The sequence below is a fragment of the Lagenorhynchus albirostris genome, chromosome 13 (genome assembly GCF_949774975.1).
Source record: "Lagenorhynchus albirostris chromosome 13, mLagAlb1.1, whole genome shotgun sequence".
Lineage (NCBI taxonomy): Eukaryota > Metazoa > Chordata > Mammalia > Artiodactyla > Delphinidae > Lagenorhynchus > Lagenorhynchus albirostris.
The window spans coordinates 23,169,118-23,189,897 of NC_083107.1; the positions used below are offsets into that span (position 1 = coordinate 23,169,118).

The window sequence follows — 20,780 nt, forward strand, 5'->3', positions numbered from 1 at the left end:
TACTGGACCCAGCACTACAAAGCATCTGTACAAACATACACACACACACACACACATCTAATGACATGATGATGTCGTTCTTGCTCTTTGGTTGAGCAGAGGTGGGGAGAGAAGAGTAACATGTGTTAAGGGCCTATCACATGTAGAATGCTTAACATATAATGGAAAAATATGCATATCTTCCCTTTCCTACCCTTTCATATTTCTTACTTAAACGTGGTATTTAATCTTGTTAGCAGTTTTGGATCCTACTTATTTTTATTCTCAACCACCAAATGGAAAAACCTAATATTAAAACTATTCATTAGTTTGCTTTACATCACTGAATTATTAATGTAACCAATATTTGAATCTACTTTTCTTAGTCCTAATCCATGGTCTTGCTACACTGTCATTTTCTGATCTGTCTACAGCACAACTGCTTCCTATTCACTGAGTTTCTGTTAAATACATCTCTTCATGGAACATAGTGAACTTTTGGTAGGTCTTGAAAGGTAGATAAGATGTGAATGATTGTAAAGAAAGAAAAAGATATGGCATGAAATACAGATGGGCACAAAGGGTTTGGATAGAGCAGGAGAACTCAGAAATGTCTAGAATAATATGTTTAACTTGAAGATTTTTCAGATAAAAAATTGGAAAATTGAAATTAGATTGAGAAGGATCTAAAATGGTGGAGACTTCAAAATTCAGGTGCTAATAATTATGCACTAGTACCAAATGATTGTCACTATGTGCATGAGGACATATTCACTCCATCATCATTCATACCTATGCTCTAAGATTCAGCTCCTTTTACCAGCCTCTGCCAATCACTATACTTTTCATGTGAATAAGAAGGGAAAATATTATTGTAAATCACTTCTTTGTATGAAAGGAACATATCATTAGCACTTCTTTTTTTCTTCTTTTCAGAAAATTGTTTGAACCTCTAAGGGATTGCTGAACATTATTGTAAATACTGTGAAATAAAGGAAATTATAATACAGACTTAAATACAAGGAGATTATAATCTAGTTGCAAGTATTTGTAAATAAGTTGTTTTGATTTCATTAAAAAATTAGGAAAGTTTACTTTTGGAACTTATTTTCTAAATAATTTGGTAGAGATTACTGATCATCATGATTATACTTTTTGTGCAAAAGATTTTTTAAGTCACCTTTTATAGAAGTATAAAAATACATTCTTTTTTTTTTTTTTTTCCGGTATAAGGGTTTCTCACTGCTGTGGCCTCTCCCATTGCAGACCACAGGCTCCGGACGTGCAGGCTCTGTGGCTATGGCTCACAGGCCCAGCTGCTCCATGGCATGTGGGATCTTCCTGGACTGGGGCACGAACCCGTATCCCCTGCATTGGCAGGCAGGCTCTCAACCACTGTGCCACCAGGGAAGCCCAATGCATTCATATTAAGAAGACTTTTCCTCCCATCATTATTCTTACAAATGCATAGAATTTATTTCGGACAATTTCTTCTGTAGGATATATTTATATATTTTCACAAAACAGGAAATATTCCAACTTTGTGTTTTCAGCCTTCCTTAATTCACAGAAGAAACATTACATCACAGCTGAGATATTTTTATTTTTTCAAGAAGAGGAGTCATGCTGTCTCAAAGAAGGATGGAAGAGGAGGATCACATTGATAATGCATGACTTGAGCACAAAGGCAAGAACCTTATTAAAAGAGAAATAGCCCTCCACATGATTGCCTTTCCTTAATTCAACCTATTCACCTTTGCACCACCATCTCTACACCATTCTCAAAACATTTATTACTAGTACTCTCAAAACACTTATTAAGCCCTGATTAAAACTCTGTACTATTATTTAATCCTGAAAAGTAAAGCTTTGTTTACATTCTGTTTCTTTATTTATATTCTGTTTCATAAAGGTAAATTTTGATATAAAAACAGTATCTGGGGGAAACATGAGATCTGGCAGAGAATACATATTTTTCTTGTCAGAACTTTTACCAGTGGGTATTTGGTAACTAGGATTCCTCAAAATATTTGGTAGAAAGCATGCCCATCAAGGAGGGTGCTCTCATGATTCCAAAATCTTGCATACTCTTTTCTGCCCTGCAATAAAAATAAAGTCTATTAGTATGTAAAACTTTCAACATTTCAAATATTTTACTGTAATTAAACATTTGCACTTAGTATAAGCACATGTTCCCCAAACATTTGTCCATAAGGAAAAGTTTTTATTTCCTTTTTTTGAAACTGCTACTAACATTCACATGAATGAAAATAGTTTAGAAATCCTAAGCCTAAGTTATACAAATATAATCTCGTGGGTGTCAAATAAAATAAAATAGTAATGGAAACCAGTTATTTTTTTTAACATCTTTATGGAGTATAATTGCTTTACAATGGTGTGCTAGTTTCTGCTTTATAACAAAGTGAATCAGTTATACATATATATATGTTCCCATATCTCTTTCCTCTTGTGTCTCCCTTCCTCCCACCCTCCCTTTCCCACCCCTCTAGGTGGTCACAAACCACCGAGCTGATCTCCCTGTGCTATGCAGCTGCTTCCCACTCACTATCTATTTTACATTTGGTAGTGTATATATGTCCATGTCACTCTCTCACTTTGTCACAGCTTACCCTTACCCTTCCCCATGTCCTCAAGTCCATTCTCTAGTAGGACTGTGTCGTTATTCCTGTGTTACCCCTAGGTTATTCATGACCTTTTTTTTTCTTAGAGTCCATATATATGTGTTAGCATACGGTATTTGTTTTTCTCTTTCTGACTTACTTCACTCTGTATGACAGACTCTAGGTCCATCCACCTCATTACAAATAACTCAATTTTGTTTCTTTTTAAGGCTGAGTAATATTCCATTGTATATATGTGCCACATCTTCTTTATCCATTCATCTGTTGATGGACACTTAGATTGCTTCCATATCCTGGCTATTGTAAATAGAGCTGCAATGAACAATGTGGTACGTGACTTTTTTTGAATTATGGTTTTCTCAGGGTATATGCCCACTAGTGGGATTACTGGGTAACATGGTAATTCTATTTTTGGTTTTTTAAGGAAACTCCATACTGTTCTCCATAGTGGCTGTATCAATTTAACTTCCCACCAACAGTGCAACAGGATTCCCTTTTCTCCACACCAACTACAGCATTTACTGTTTTACTGTTTGTAGATTTTTTGATGATGGCCATTCTGACTGGTGTGAGCTGATATATCATTGTAGTTTTGATTTGCATTTCTCTAATGATTAATGATGTTGAACATTCTTTCATGTATTTGTTAGCAATCTGTATGTCTTCTTTGGAGAAATGTCTATTTAGGTCTTCTGACTATTTTTGCATTGGGTTGTTTGTTGTTTTTTTTTTTATTGAGCTGCATGAGCTGCTTGTAAATTTTGGAGATTAGTCCTTTGTCAGTTGCCTCATTTGCAAATATTTCCTCCCGTTTTGAGTGTTATCTTTTGGTCTTGTTTATGGTTACCTTTGTTGTGCAAAAGGTTTTAAGTTTCATTAGGTCCCATTTGTTTCTTTTTGTTTTTATTTCCGTTTCTCTAGGAGGTGGGTCATAAAGGATCTGCTGTGATTTATGTCATAGAGTGTTCTGCCTATGTTTTCCTCTAACAGTTTGAGAGTGTCTGGCCTTACACTGAGGTCTTTAATCCATTTTGAGTTTATTTTTGCATATGCTGTTAGGGAGTGTTGTAATTTCATACTGTTACATATACCTGTCCAGTTTTCCCAGCACCACTTATTGAAGACCCTATCTTTTCTCTACTGTATATTCTTTCCCCTTTAGGCAAAGATAAGGTGTTCATATGTGCGTGGGTTTATCTCTGGGCTTTCTAACCAATTCCATTGATCTATATTTCTGTTTTTGTGCCAGTACAATACTGTCCTGATTACGGTAGTTTTGTAGTATAGTCTGAAGTCAGGGAGCCTGATTCCTCCAGCTCCATTTTTCATTCTCAAGATTGTTTTGGCTATTTGGGTTCTTTTTTGTTTCCATACAAATTGTGAAATTTTTTGTTCTAGTTCTCTGAAAAATGCCATTGGTGTTTTGATAGGCATGGCATTGAATCTCTAGATTGCTTTGGGTAGCAGAGTCATTTTCACAATGTTTATTTTTCGAATCCATGTACATGGTATATCTCTCCATCTATTTGTATCAACTTTAATTTCTTTCATCAGTGTCTTATAATTTTCTGCATACAGGTCTTTTGTCTCCTTAGGTAGTTTTATTCCTAGATATTATTCTCTTTGCTGCAATTGTAAATGGGAGTGTTTTCTTAATTTCACTTTCAGATATTTCATCATTAGTGTATAGGAATGCCAGAGATTTCTGTGAATTAATTTTGTATCCTGCTACTTTACCAAATTCATTGATTAGTTCTAGTAGATTTCTGATAGTATTTTTAGGATTCTCTATGTAGAGTATCATGTCATCTGCAAACAGTGACAGCTTTACTTCTTTTTTTCTGTTTTGGATTCCTTTTATTTCCTTTTCTTCTCTGATTGTTGTGGCTAAAACTTCCAAAACTATGTTGAATAACAGTGGTGAGAGTGGGCAACCTTGTCTTGTTCCTGATCGTAGTGGAAACGGTTTCATTTTTTCAGTATTGAGGATGATGTTGGCTGTGGGTTTGTCATTTATGGCCTTTATTATGTTGAGGAAAGTTCCCTCTATGTCTACTTTCTGCAGGTTTTTTTTTTTTTATCAAAAATGGGTGTTGAATTTTGTCAAAAGCTTTCTCTGCATCTATTGAGAGATCATATGTTTTTTTTACCTTCAACTTGTTAATATGGTGTATAACGTTGATTGATTTGTATATATTGAAGAATACTTGCATTCCTGGAATAAAGCCCACTTGATCATGGTGTATGATCCTTTTAATGTTTTGTTGCATTCTGTTTGCTAGTATTTGGTTTAGGATTTTTGCATCTATGTTCATCATAGATGAACATAGATGAACATCTATGTTCATCATAGATGATATTGGCCTGTAGTTTTCTTTCTTTGTGACATCTTTGTCTGATTTTGGTATCAGGGTGATGGTGGCCTCATAGAATGAGGTTTGGAGTGTTCCTCCCTCTGCTACATTTTGGAAGAATTTGAGAAGGATAGGTGTTAGCTCTTCTCTAAATCTTTGATAGAGTTCTCCTGTGAAGCCATCTGGTCCTGGGCTTTTGTTTGTTGAAAGATTTTTAATCACAGTTTCAATTTCAGTGCTTGTGATTCATCTCTTCATATTTTCTATTTATTCCTGGTTCAGTCTCAGCAGGCTGTGCATTTCTAAGAATTCATCCATTTCTTCCAGAGTGTCCATTTTATTACCATAGAGTTGCTTGTAGTAGTCTCTCATGATCCTTTGTATTTCTGCAGTGTCAGTTGTTACTTCTTTTTCATTTCTAATTCTATTGATTTGAGCCTTCTCCCTTTTTTTCTTGATGAGTCTGGCTAATGGTTTATAAATTTTATTTATTTTCTCAAAGAACCAGCTTTTAGTTTTATTGATCTTTGATATCATTTTCTTCATTTTTTTCATTTATTTCTGAACTGTTGATTATGATTTCTTTCCTTCTGCTTCTTTTTTTTTGTTGTTGTTCTTCTTGTTCTTCTTCTTTCTCTAATTGCTTTAGGTGCAAGGTTAGGTTGTTTGTTTGAGATATTTTCTGTTTCTTAAGGTAGGATTTTATTGCTATAAACTTCCCTCCTAGAATTGCTTTTGCTGCATCCCATAGGTTTTGAGTCATCATGTCTCCATTGTCATTTGTTTCTAGGTATTTTTTATTTATTCTTTGATTTCTTCAGTGATATCTTGGTTTTTAAGTAGTGTATTGTTTAGCCTCCACGTGTTTGTATTTTTTACAGATCTTTTCCTGTAATTGATATCTAGTCTCATAGCATTGTGGTCAGAGAAGATACTTGATATGATTTCAATTTTCTTAAATTTACCAAGGCTTGATTTGTAACCCAAGATATGATCTATCCTGGAAAATGTTCCATGAGCACTTGAGAAAAACGTGTATTCTGTTGTTTTGGGATGGAATGTCCTATAAATATCTATTAAGTCCATCTTGTTTAATGTGTCATTTAAAGCTTGTGTTCCCTTATTTATTTTCATTTTGGATGATCTGTCCATTGGAGAAAGTGGGGAGTTAAAATCTCCTACTATGATTGTATTACTGTCGATTTCCCCTTTTGTGGCTGTTAGTATTTGCCTTATGTATTGAGGTGGTCATATGTTGGGTGAATAAATATTTACAATTATTATATTTTCTTCTTGGATCGATCCTTTGATCATTATGTAGTGTCCTTCTTTGTCTCTTCTAATAGTCTTTATTTTAAAGTCTATTTTGTCTGATATGAGAATTGTTACTCCAGCTTTCTTATGATTTCCATTTGCATGGAATATCTTTTTCCATCCCCTCACTTTTAGTCTGTATGTGTCCCTAGGTCTGAAGTGGGTCTCTTGTAGACAGCATATATATGGGTCTTGTTTTTGTATCCATTCAACCAGTCTGTGCCTTTTGGTGGGAGCATTTAATCCATTTACATTTAAGGTAATTATCGATATGTATGTTCCTATTCCCATTTTCTTAATTGTTTTGGGTTCGCTATTGTAGGTCTTTTCCTTCTCTTGTGTTTCTTGCCTAGAGAAGTTCCTTTAGCATTTGTTGTAAAGCTGGTTTGTTGGTGCTGAACCCTCTCAGCTTTTGCTTATCTGTGTAGGTTTTAACTTCTCCATCAAATCTGAATGAGATCCTTGCTAGTTACAGTAATATTGATTGTAGGTTTTTCTCCTTCATCACTTTAAATATGTCCTGCCACTCACATCTGGTTTGCAGAGTTTCTGCTTAAAGTTCATCTGTTAACCTTATGGGGATTCCCTTGTGTGTTATTTGTTGTTTTTCACTTATTGTTTTTAATATGTTTTCTTTGTATTTAATTTCTGATAGTTTGATTAATATGTGTCTTGGCATGTTTCTCCTTGGATTTATCCTGTATGGGACAATCTGTGCTTCCTGGACTTGATTAACTATTTCCTTTCCCATTTTAAGGAAGTTTTCATCTATAATCTCTTCAAATATTTTCTCAGTCCATTTATTTTTCTCTTCTTTTTCTGGGACCCCTATAATTCAAATGTTGGTGTGTTTAATGTCCCAGATGTCTCCGAGATTGTCCTCAGTTCTTTTCATTCTTTTTTCTTTATTCTGCTGTGCAGTAGTTATTTCCACTATTTTATCTTCCAGGTCACTTATCCGTTCTTCTGCCTCAGTTGTTCTGCTTTTGATCCCTTCTAGAGTATTTTTAATTTCATTTATTTTGTTGTTTATCATTGCTTGTTTCCTCTTTAGTTCTTCTAGGTCCTTGTTAAATGTTTCTTGCATTTTCTCTATTCTATTTCCAAGATTTTGGATCATCTTTACTATCATTATTCTGAATTCTTTTCCAGGTAGACTGTGTATTTCCTCTTCATTTGTTAGGCTTGGTGGGCTTTTACTTTGCTTCTTCATCTGCTGTGTGTTTTTCTGTCTTCTCATTTTGCTTATCTTACTGTGTTTGGGGTCTCCTTTTTGCAGGCTACAGGTTTGTAGGTCCCGTTGTTTTTGGTGTCTGTCCCCAGTGGCTATAGTTGGTTCAGTGGGTTGTGTAGGCTTCCTGTTGGAGGGGACTAGTGCCTGTGTTCTGGTGGATGAGGCTGGATCATGTCTTTCTAGTGGGCAGTTCCACATCTGGTGGTGTGTTTTGTGTGTCTGTGTCCTTATTATGATTTTAGGCAGCCTCTCTGCTAATGGATGGGACTGTGTTCCTGTCTTGCTAGTTGTTTGGCATAGGGCATGCAGCATTGTAGCTTGCTGGTTGTTGAGTGAAACTGGGTCTTTGTGTTGAGATGGAGATCTCTGGGAGATATTCACCATTTGATATTATGTGGAGCTGGGAGGTCTCTTGAGGCTCAGTGTCCTGAAGTTGGCTTTCCCACTGCAGAGACACAGCAGTGACTCCTGGCTGGAGCACCAAGAGCCTTTCGTCCACACGGCTCCTTATATTGCAATAGTTGGTCAGTCAAGTCCACAGGGCAGTTCTCCTCAAGCAGCAATCAGGGGTCCATGGAAGCTGCTAGTGTTGAGCGTCTCCTGCAAAGTTGGGGGTGTGGCTGTTGTTCACTGTGAGTATAAGGACACTGGCCGCAATTCTGGGAAGTACTCCCTGGCGTGAGGCCTCCCAGAGTCCTCCAGTGGTACCACCAAAATGGAAACCAGCTTTAAAATAATAATGAACTGGAAATTTATATAAGAAAAATCACAACTAAAATTAACTTAATTTGCAGTCAAATTTAAGTGAATATCAGCTAAGATTAACTATTATATATATATAAACTACATGGTAACTACAAACCAAAACCCTGCAATATATACACAGTAAGTAAAGGAAACCAAAAAAACACTAAAGAAAATCAAACTTCCATGGAAGAGAACAAGAGAAGTGTACAAGAATAGAGAAGAGCTACAAAAACAACCAGAAAACAATTAACAAAATGGCAATAAGTGCATACCTATCAATAATCACTATAAATGTAAACTGTCTAAATACTTCAATCAAAAGATGTAGAGTCGATTAGTAGATAAATAACAAGACCTAAAAGAAACTTACCTCAGAACTAAAGACATACATGAACTAAAATTGGAGGGATAGAAAAAGATATTACATACACATAAAAATGAAAAAATAGGGCTTCCCTGATGGCGCAGTAGTTGACAGTCTGCCTGCCGATGCAGGGGACACAGGTTCATACCCCGGTCCGGGAAGATCCCACATGCTGCGGAGCGGCTGGGCCCATGAGCCATGGCCACTGAGTCTGCGCGTCCAGAGCCTGTGCTCTGCAATGGGAGAGGCCACAACAGTGAGAGGCCCGCGTACCACAAAAAAATAAAATAAAATAAAATAAAAGCTGAAGTAGCAATACTCATATCAGTCAAAATATACTTTAAAACAATGATTGTAACAAAAGACAAAGAAGAGCATTACATAATCATAAAGGTGTTTATCAATGAATAGGTGGTCAAAGAAAGCCCAAAGTCAGCAGAAGGAGGGAAATAATAATGATCAGAGTGGAAATAAATGAAAGGGAGACTAAAATTTTAAAACATTTAGAGAAGATTAATAAAACTCAGAACTGGCTTTTTGAAAAGATAAACAAAATTGGCAATGTACTAGAAAAACTAAACAAGGTAAAAGAGAGGGCCCAAATATATAAAATTCAAAATGAAAAAAGAGACATTACAATCAATACCACAGAATTACAAACAAGCATAAGAGATTACTATAAATAATTATATGGCAAAAAATTGGACAAACTAAAGGAAATGGATAAATTCATAGAAACATACAATCTTAGAAGAGTGAATCAGGAAAAAATCAAAAATTTGAACATACCGATTACTAACAATGAAACTGAATGAGTAATTAAAAACCCAACAAACAAAAATCCAGGACCAAATGGCTTCTACAAAATAATTAAAGAAGAGTTAACACCTATCCTTCTTAACCATTCTAAAAAATTGAAGAGAAAAGAATGCTTCCAAACTTGTTCTATGAGGCCAGCATTACCCTTATTCTAAAACCAAACAAAACAGTGGAAGAACAGAAAACTACAGGACAATATCCCTGATGAACATAGATACAAATATCCACAACAAAATATTTGTAAAACAAATTTAACAATGCATTAGAAGGATCATACACCATGGTTAACTGGAATGCAAGGATGTTTCAATATCTACACATCAATCTGTATGATAAATCACTTTAACAAAATGGAGGTAATTAAAAATCATATGATCATCTTAGTAGATGCAGAAAAATCTTTTGACAAAATTCAGTGCCCATTTGTGATTAAAACTCTCAACGAAGTTGGTATAGAGGAAACATACCTCAACATAATAAAAGTCATATGTAACAGACCCACAACTAACATAGTCAACAGTGAAAGCTTTTCCTTTAAGACCAGGAACAGCACAAGGATGACCACTCTTGAGAATTTTATTCAACATTGTATTGGAAATCCTAGCCACAATAATCAGACAAGAAAAAGAAATAAAATACATCCTGATTGGAAGAGAAGAAACAAAATTGCCACTATTGGCCTATATTCTGTCACTGTACATGGAAAATCCAAAGACACCACCAAAAAAAAATAATAAATTTTGTAAACTTATGAGACACAATATTAATATACAGAAACCTGTTGCATTTTTTACACTAACAACTAACCATTTGAAAGAGAAATTAAGAAAATCAATCCTATTTATAATTGCATAAAAAAGAATAAAATGCCTAGGTATAAATTTAATAAAGGAGGTAAAAGACCTGTTCACTATAAATTATAAGACATCATTGAAAGTAATTGAAGATGACACAAATAAATGGAAAGGTATACTGTGCTCATGGATTGGAAAAATTAGTATTGTTTAGATGTCCATACTACTCAAAGATATCTACTGACTCAACTCAATTCCTACCAAAATACCAAAGGAATTTTTCACAGAACTAGAACAAATCATCCTAAAATTTTTATGGAACACAGAAGACCTCAAATAGACAAAGCAAGCTTGAGAAAGAAGGACAATGTTGGAGATATCATGCAGCCTAATTTCAAACTATACTACAAAGCTATAGTAATTAAAACATAATGGTATTGGCACAAAAACAGACACATAGATCAATGGAACAGAATAGAGACCCTAGAAATAGACCCATCCTTATAAGGTCAATTAATCTACAACAAAGGAGGCAAGAATATACAATAGGGAAAAAGACAATCTCTTCAATAAATGGTGTTGGCAAAATTGGACAGCTACATGTAACAGAATGAAAGTAGTATAGACCACTTTCTTACACCATGTACAAAAATAAGACAGTTTAAAGACATAAGTATAAGACATGAAACCATAAGACTCCTAGAAAAAGATATAGCAGTAAGCTCTTTGACATATAGCATAGCAATATTTTGGGGAGATCTGTCTCATCAGACAAGGGCAAAAGCAGAATAAACAACTGGGACTACAGCAGACTAAAAAGCTTTCCATAGCAAAGGAACCCAACAACAAAAAGAAAAGGCAACATATTAAATAGGAGGAGATATTTACAAATGATATGTTTGATAAGGGGTCAATATCAAAAATATATAAATAATTCATACAACTCAACATCAAAAGAAAAAACAAAAAACTGATTTAAAAATGGGCAGAATACCTGAATGGATATTTGTGTAAAGAAGACATACAGATGGCTAACATGCACTTGAGAAGATACTCAACATCACTAATCATCAGGGAAATGCATATCAAAACCACAATGAGATATCACCTTATGCCTGTCAGAATAGCAATTATTTAAAACTTGCAACAAATAAAAAGTGTTGTTGAGAATGTGGAGAAAAGGGAACCATCTTGCACTGTTTTGGGGAATTTAATTTGGTGCAGCCACTATGGACAACAGTGTGGGGGAAAGGGGGGATGGGATGAATTGGGAGATTAGGATTGACATATATACAATATTGATACTATGTATAAAATCAATAACTAATGAGAACCTACTGTATAACACAGGGAACTCTACTCAGTCTCTGTGGTGGCCTAAATGAGAAGGAAATACAAAAGAGAGGGGATATATGTCTACGTATAGCAGATTCACTTTGCTGCACAGTAGAAACTAACACAATGCTGTAAAGAAACTATACTCCAATAAAAATTAAAACCTCAAAAAAAAGTTATATTGTTCACATATAGCATGAATATGTATACAGCAATAAGAAATCAAAATATAGTAGGAGAAAAAGTCACTCATATATCCACTCAAAAAGAAAAAAAAAGAAAGAAAGAAAAACAGAAAGAATCAAAAGGAAAAATATATAAATGAGGTCTCTGGAAAACCACCAGCATTGAATTTTTTCTAAGATTCAGCTCTGCTTTGATTCTTGCTTCATTGGCTAGTACATCTCCATGTCTGACTAGAGCTGTCTTTGTATTTCTCAAAAATTTCATAAAATATCACCCATGAATAGATCCTTTTTTTCCCCTTTCCAACCTCATCATTTAGAATGGCATACCTGTAGCATTAATCTCTAACCAAATTCGTTAAGGCTACATGTTATTCCATGTCTTTTTGACTTAGATGGAGATCCCTTTACACATTTTATCACCCACTGTGTTCACCCTTGATCTCAACCCCTATGAATTAGCCTAGGTCACAAGCTCAGTTATATTCCACTACATAAAATCTTTCACAACCCACTAAAATAACAACTGTTCTTCAGATCCAGGACCACCACTGTAACATACCTGCTACACTCCATATTCTACTGATCAGGCATTGTTTATTATTTTACTTGTTTAAATGTCTGTCTCTTCTTGAGCTGTTTGAGATTGGTGACCAATTCTTTATCAATCATTGGAGCCCATGCCCTTGTTTGAATGCTCCAGAGGGAGCATGTTTGCTGATGAATGGGCAACTGGATGAGTGAATGTCTTTACAAGGACTTTTACTTGTACTGAGATATGAGAATTTTAGATGTCAATTTTTTTTATGCTTTAAGGTTAACAATCATTTAATGTATTGACATTATCACTTATAAACACACAATTTGCATATACAGGGAAAAATAGGTTCTGAGGACACAACCAAATACTAGAGACAGGAGAGCAATCAGAAGAAAACATCAACCCTAGGGGAAAAAATGGAACTGCATCCCATGCTGGTGTCTACATAAACTTGGGAAGGAGAAAGAAAGATCACATAGTATCACAATTAATGTAGAAAATAAATGTGGGTCATTCTGTCTCAATGGCAGGAACTTCCCTCATGATCCATATCTTGCGTCCCAGTCTGCCCCGTTTCATGAATGATGATCTGAAACACAACCACGGGTCTCTCCCTTCTCTTTACATCTAAGACCCTGAAGTTAACTCAAGGAACTAAAAGAACAGAGCTAAGAAACAAGCAGACTGGCATGTGTGCAATGTCAACGGCCAACTAGTTAAAAGTACACATGGAAGTAAAATACTGACTAAACCTGAACAAGTTCTTTCCAACTCACCTAACTTCATGATTTTGGATTACCTAAGTGTTGGCATCTACGAGAGTTGGGTCCAGGGAAATGAAGTATCTCAGCCCATCTTTATACTGAGTATGTATTTCCTCTCAGGATCAAGTCACTAGTGACAGTGAACTTCAAGACTCAACTATAGTTGCCCAGTGGGGCTGGCCCCACTGGGGACAGGGACTGGAGATTGGGGGGCACATGTGTGCCCAAGCTTCAGTCCATAGTTCTCCCTCTTCTGTCAGAGGGAAGCCAGGGGAACACCGGGAGACCATCTGCTTCAAGGGCATTTCACTGACATAACTCAATATCTGTTGTTCCAAGTTCAAAATTAATACCCCAAAGCAACATTAAAAACTGAGTTTAGTATTTTGTAAGTAAGGCATACAGCTCAAATAATGATTACCATCTGAACAAAACCATTCTTATTACATACGATGTAAAATAACTAAAGCAACAATTCTAGCCATCAAAACCAGTGTAGATAGCTAGTGGGAAGCAGCTGCATAGCACAGGGAGATCAGCTCGGTGGTTTGTGACCACCTAGAGAGGTGGGACAGGGAGGGTGGGAGGGAGGGAGACGCAAGAGGGAAGAGATATGGGAACACATATATATGTATAACTGATTCACTTTGTTATAAAGCAGAAACTAACACACCATTTTAAAGCAATTATACTCTAATAAAGATGTTAAAAAACAAAAAAAACAGTGTTGTCACACATCACATCTGGCAACTTTCCACATGTCAAACATCCAAAGAGATGACAGCTAAGTATACTTTTCAGCTGGAAACAAACTCTCCAGTGTCAACAAGTGCAATAGAATTGGCTAGGAAAACAGACCTGTGGTCACCACAAAGTTCATTTGGCATCTGGTTTCATACGGAGATAGATCTATTTAAGTCTGCCTTAGAGATGGAGTGGGTTGATCAGTGAAAAAAATGACTATGTATGTAACTGGCCACATGGAATAAAACCAGAATTTGTGCTACTACGAGTGTATTTTGTGGAAAATAGGGCCACATGGGGTATAGGCGTAGAGATCTTCAATGTGCTTAACTGCCTTTGTAAAAAGTAAATTTTTTAAAGCATGCAAGACAGAAAACTGGAATAATTGAAATTTTAAAATTTACATAAATAAAGAAATAAGAAATAACAAAAATACGTGACTCTCAGTTTTCCAGAGCTTCACACATAGCTGGGGCTCAAGTTAAATTGTTTAAGCTTCTCTGTGACATTTGAAGGAAGAATAAAAACAAGGCTAGTGTCCTGGTCAGGTGGGGTAATACCTTGCACAGGTCATTCATGTCCTTAGGCTGCAAATCTGTAACCTGACTCTCCCCCACCATGCCACCACCAGGGCTCCAGGCACCCCAGTGCTCAGGGACAGCCACAGTGCCCAGTCCTGCACAGGACAGGAAATGGGCTCTTTAACAGCCTTCAGAAGGGTGGAAAAGAGGATCCTCAGAGAAGCTCAATCCCCTGAAACAGTAACACTGTAACTATGGCTCTCATTCCTCTTTCCTCACCATTCTCCTAATATTACTTTCTCAACAAGTAGAAAAATAAGCTATAAGTAGGCTGAAGTGGCAATAAAAACACTCAAAGCAAACACTAAAAAACATGATGCCTCTGAATATAGCAGATCTACCTCCACGCACTTGTTTGTAATTGTTTTGCCTTGTTCAAGTTTTAAATGATAAAGCCCTAAAATGCTGAGACTCAAGTCTACTCCTAATTTGGGATGTTTTCCAAGGATCACTACCAAAAACAAACTAGTAAGAATAAAATGAAAGAGCATATTTTAAAGGGGGGGTGGGATCTGCCATCCCGCCCATCATCCTGAGCAGTCAGCTTTGCTGAAAGTCTGCAGAGCCCCAGAGGCTGTGGGGATATCACATGGCTGCCTCAGGAAGGTTCCATCCTACAACTCCTGAAGTAACATGCAACCAGTTCTAGTCTGAGGTTTCAAAGTCTGACATTAAACCAAGACAGCTGCAGTTCTTCTTGCCACAATCACTCACTCACTCATACATCACCATATTACTAGCGTAACACTAAAATAAATTATCCCTTAAACACTAAGGCCTAACTCTAAAAAGAAAATGGCCTTTACAAACAGGTGTGTTCAAATAAGGTATTCTGAGAGTTCCATAAAAAAACTCCTAGAATGAGCCAGTGCCCCCAAATAGTCTACATTTTAGCTAAACAGCAGTCCAAAGCCTTCTCTGTGGTACTTATATGGATTAGTTATAAGTATGATGTCACTACTTTCAAAAGAACTACTAAAACTATTATTAAAAACATTTATAACAAACAGAAATGCCCTGCAAATTATATTATTGCACCCAGGGTATCAGAAGCTATGCACATCCAGGTTCCAAGGACTCTAGAAGACCCAGAACAGAGATCCTAAGGCCATGCCTATGGCTGTTCCAGGCAGCATGCCCAGCGCCAGGTCACAGTCATTGTCTTGATACCGCTCACGAGTGATGACTTTTTGGTAGGCTGCTGTCCGTAAAGTCCGGCATACAGGTACTGGTAGGGTACAGCATAAGCCTGCCCATTTGAAGCATATACAACTTCAGTTCCTGGCGGGTATGCACCACTGTATGGACCATAACCATAGGCATCAGGGTTTGGTGCAGCATAGGCTGTGTAAGGAGGTGGGGAGGAAGCCAAGGCAGTCTCATCATACATGACTTCACAGCCAACATGAGCTGTGTTTGTCCTGAAATCCTGAAGTGTAAATTTCCAGACCAAACAATCATCTGTGCTTTCTGCACAAAGACTGATGGTTTTCCCACCTAGGCAAACAATCTGCAGCAGACAGTCTTTCGGCTTCCCATCTGGAGGCCGAATATCCCGACATTCATGTCCCGTGTTGATGTTGATGCAGTCCACTGGCATGTGGACCTTATCCTCTACACTCTACCAAGTTTGGTCATCAGGTGACCATCTGACCACAGGTCAAACCAATTCTTCCAGCGCTTCAAAATAGTACTCTGTCTCAGCAACCTACCACTCTTCACGAACGCTGTATTTTCACCTGCAAATCCTCCGGCCGCAGCCACGCACCAAAGTAGGGCAGGAGTGCAAGGACACTGCCCGGCTCCTCGGCTCCGACTGCCTCAAGCCCTAGTTGTCAATTTTTAAAATAAATTAACTTAAAGTTTTAATGAAATTCCATTAAATATCTAATGGGTATCTAATTCTGAAATTGACAAAAGTTAATATGCATAATCAATAAATTTTCTTATAAAGTACTTAATAAAGATAAACAAAATTGTGCAAATGTAGAATATTTACAAATATGTATGAAACAGAATATTAAAATACACGAGAATATTTATTCTCCCTTTTAATTAAGCCAATGACATTTTTTCTTTTCTTTTTCAAACAGAATTTTATTTTATAAAAGTAACTTAGAAAATAATAAAATTAAAATAATTTTTATAGAAACTCAACCTATCCTTCTGGTCATACACCTTTCATAAACATAGAAAGACAGTGATAAATACCTTTGGGAGAAGTGGGAGAAAATCTATATTAAAAATGGAGGCAGGGTGCTGCAGAAGAGATGATGAAGAACAGGAAAGTTACTTTCATGTGGAAATTATAAAATGAAAGCAGTATTTATTTTAGAATTTTAAGTACTATTATAAAAATCTCCCTAATATTAAATTTGTGGCCATTGCTACAGAACGCATCTTTTTGTTGGACAGCTTATTCCAAAGAGAACATATTAAGTGCAGTAGAATTTTCAATACAAACTGTTTGTGTTGACAAGGAGACACAAGTACGTTGGGAGTGAGGTGATAGATGGATAGAAGTTCAAAACATATTATTTTACAAAACTTACAATCTTTCCCTGATACATCTGTCATGAAAATAAGAATTAATAAATTATTTATTTATACCTTTTTAAGGACTTCACTTAAAATAAAATGTTCCTAGTTGGTTCTTGATATCTGGTCTATCTGGAAAGCACTGATCTAATAAGTAGTTGTCCATTTGTCCTTCAAAATCTAGCTGAAATTTTACTTTTTTACAAAATCTTTATCTTTCACCTACTAAACAGTGTGTTAAATTGAGGAAGGTTTATAGGTAGATCCAATTTTGTGTTTCCAACATACAAAGCTATTCTTAGTATATAGTTGAGGAAAAAGTGAAAATATTTATTAGTATTTGAATCTAACAGTACAGAACAGGCAAACCAACTAAATATTCTAATTATCCAGAAATATTTGTAATTAAGTGTTTATCTTTTTTTCTGTGCTGAATTAGTATAGCATTATTGAATGGTTTTCCTGTCAACAGATATATAGGTGATAGATAGATAGATAGATAATAGATAGATAATAGATAAAGAGAGATAGGTGACAGAGAGAGAGAGAGAGGGAGAAAATCTGATAAAATCTGTACAAATACAATTATACAGAACACATAGCCTTAGTTTTGAGAAGAATGTTACTCTAATTGACGTTTTTTAATGGCACATGAATCAGGACAAACAGAAGGGAGGAAGGCACCTAGGGCACAAATATTAAGGAAGTCCTCATCAGGGTGGTACAAGTGTGGGGTCAGCCCCTGAAAATGAGTGCAACCTTAAATTTTGCCCCCTAAGTACCTCACTCATATCACTCTGGTCTTTGCAATTGCCCAGTTTTGGAATTACCTCACTGCCTTATCAGCTTTCTTCCAAATTTCCAGTGCCTCCCATGATGCCTAGCTTCTGAGATGTCCTCCTGCACTAGAGCACTGAACCCCAATCATATTTAGGAGTTTTTCTGTCCTATTTCCTTATCAAAGCTCTAGTTGTTTCTGCACTGTTCATGTGGAGAATGCTGTCACATAGACAACTTTATAAATAGCTGTTTCATTTTTGAGATAAAAAGACTGAAAAAAATTCATCTAAGCTCCCCAGACAGTACTTGAATTTTATAGAAAAATGCCTGCATACTAAGGAATGCATTTTTTAGTATCCTCAATGCTCACTTCCACCTCAGTTCATCTGCTGGTGTGATCTGATCCCACGGTCCATCTACAGCCTCCAGTTGAGAATTGCCTCCTGGGGAGGATTCTTCTTCACATGTCTACAGGGAGCTGCCACTCACATTGCTGTCCACAGTAGACCCTGTGCTTTTTAGTTTGTTACATACACTTTAATTTCTTATTTATTGTGGTTTTTCAATTGTCTTATATGCATTGGTTTTATCAACTTGATTGTATTTTAATTTCTTTACAGTCAGGTTTTTTCACATTCAGACTTTTGTTTTATAAATCATGAATCTTTAATTCTCTGACATCAAAACAGACTATAATAGAGGAGCTGAAGTTATAGATTTGGGGGCCGGGATTCTCACTTGCATCACTAAAATTAATTCACATTTGCAAACTCACCATACCTCTGCTTAAAGCAAGCCCTGCCAGCATGTCTTTCCCTACGCTTTACCACTGCCTTTTAATTGGTAACTAAAGAATCCAATTGTCATTTCTCCAAATGAAGGGAATATATTCTGTTTTTAAAAATGACTAAGCAACCTCTAGGCTGAAATCCAACTACACAGTGTGTATGGGTTTGGTAGCATTACACCAGATTTTCTCGTTAAAACCTTTACACAACAGTAATCCATCACTAAGTAAGATGTTCAATGACTTTAGAAGTGGAGGTTAAGAGACATTATAATCAAATAATCTTTCTTCTAAAACAGTTTAACCCTCCTTGTCAATAGAAATAATGGTAACATACTTTTAGCCTGGGACTCACCAACTCTAAACAACATTATTGGAGATGATACATGGTTTGTTTGTTTCTTTGCTTATTTGTGAAACTTCAGTTAAAAACTAAATTATATAGTAATAGATAAAGAAATAATTTAATTCAACTTTTGCTGACGTAAAGATGGAACAAAAAACAAGGAGAGAAACAGAAATGGTGATTCTTTTTCAAGTAAATATTAATAAAAAAATTATTGTGCGTGTTTTAAAGCATGGGGTTTGGAGATGGAAATATTTAGTATTGATATTGTTTTAGCTTTCATAATGGATAATTTTGAACATATGCATAAATAGTTTTGTATGAAAAATTCCCATCTACCTACCACCTGAATTCAGCTACCATCAACCTTGGCCAGTCCTAGCCTAGCCTCACCCCCTTCCAACATTCCTCCTTCAAATTTTTTGAATGTATCTGAGAAATCTTATCATTTCATATGTTAATATTTCAGTATGTAATTTCAAAAATGAGAACTCATTAACTTAACCAAAATATCAGTATTAGATTTAAAATGTAAAATAATTTATTATCATCAAATATCCAGTCAACATGGATATTTCCAATTATCCATTAATAAGAAATTGATTTTAGGCCTTATTTTTCCTCTTACTTCTGTATGGCTTCATTCTTCTTATCTGTAAAATGAGGTTAAAAGCCCCACCCGAAAGGGGAGTTGAGGATTAAATGAGGTAAGATATATATATATATTCATTTTAATAAGATATTTTTTATAATACAATTTTAGATTTTGGGAATATGCATTAAATCTAAGTCATCAAAAAGTCATAAAGGGCAAATATAAAAATAAAATTGAGACTGGAAAAACTGTAAATCACACTTTGACCATCTTTGGATTCCTCTCTTTGTGTTCTCTCTTCTCCCTCTATCTAGACCCATTGCTCTCACTTCTTCCTCACTCATATTTACCTATTTGTGTCCCCCCAAAAGATGACTATTACCTGTTTGTCACTTGGAAATGATAAGCAAAACCACACTATGGTGTTGAAGTTATTGACTGAAAAAAGAAAAAGAGTGGCAATGTATAAATTTTCTCACATACTTTAGAGCACAACTTTGAACCTATGGGCCATTTCTAAGCAGAGGACATTTCTCTCTGCATCTGAATCCATAGAAGTGACAGCTAACTCCAACTATATATTTATAAAAAGTAGCTAGTCTCCCTTAATATAGATAGATTTCATTAAGATTTACCCTAATCACATGTCACTCATAAGAAAAGAGAGGGTCAATTTCCTCCCTATTTTAACTTTTCACTAATCCACCATTTTTTCCCTATTTTGATAGTATTTCAAATGAAATATGGGAAGGAGAAGTGTAAAACAGTTGAAGCTAAATTCCAAATACATTTTTAATGATAATTAATGCTCAATTTTTAATAACAAATGTCCAATTTTTGCCTCCTATGAGCAGTGTATGTGTGAGCCCATTTTTTTCACAGTTTCACCGACATTCTTTTAAAATTTTTCCCATTTGATATGTGAAAATAATATCTCTTGTTTTAAGTTGTGTGTCTTTGGTTAATAGTATGGTTGAGTATTTGATATTTTATTGGTTATTTCATTTGTGTCATTAATGTTTACATACTTTTTACATTTTTGTATTGGAGCATTTGTCTTTTTTATATTGAATGCTATTTTATCATACGTACACAGTACACTTTTCATTTCCCTGTTTTCCAGGTTACCAAACTGCTCTGAACTTTCTATATTTTGACTAGCATTGTGTGCCTTGAATACTAATAATCATTGGACTTGCATGGTACTTAAAAGTTGAAGATTTCAAAGTACCTTATTGTAATGAATTCCCATCACACCCCAGTGTTTCAAAGGCCTTTTAAAGGCAAGTAAAATGGAAAGTGACATTTTCCTGGATGTATGGTCAGAGAGATGGCAA

The 20,780-nt window shown here is 35.6% G+C and overlaps 1 protein-coding gene and 1 pseudogene across 1 annotated transcript in view; one reads left to right on the forward strand and one right to left on the reverse strand.

The window, feature by feature from the left end:
- LRRTM4 (leucine rich repeat transmembrane neuronal 4) overlaps window positions 1-20,780 on the forward strand; it is an 848,333-nt gene that overhangs the window by 748,590 nt on the left and 78,963 nt on the right. The window lies entirely within an intron of this gene.
- LOC132531577 (pleckstrin homology domain-containing family B member 2-like) lies at window positions 15,477-16,031 on the reverse strand (annotated as a pseudogene).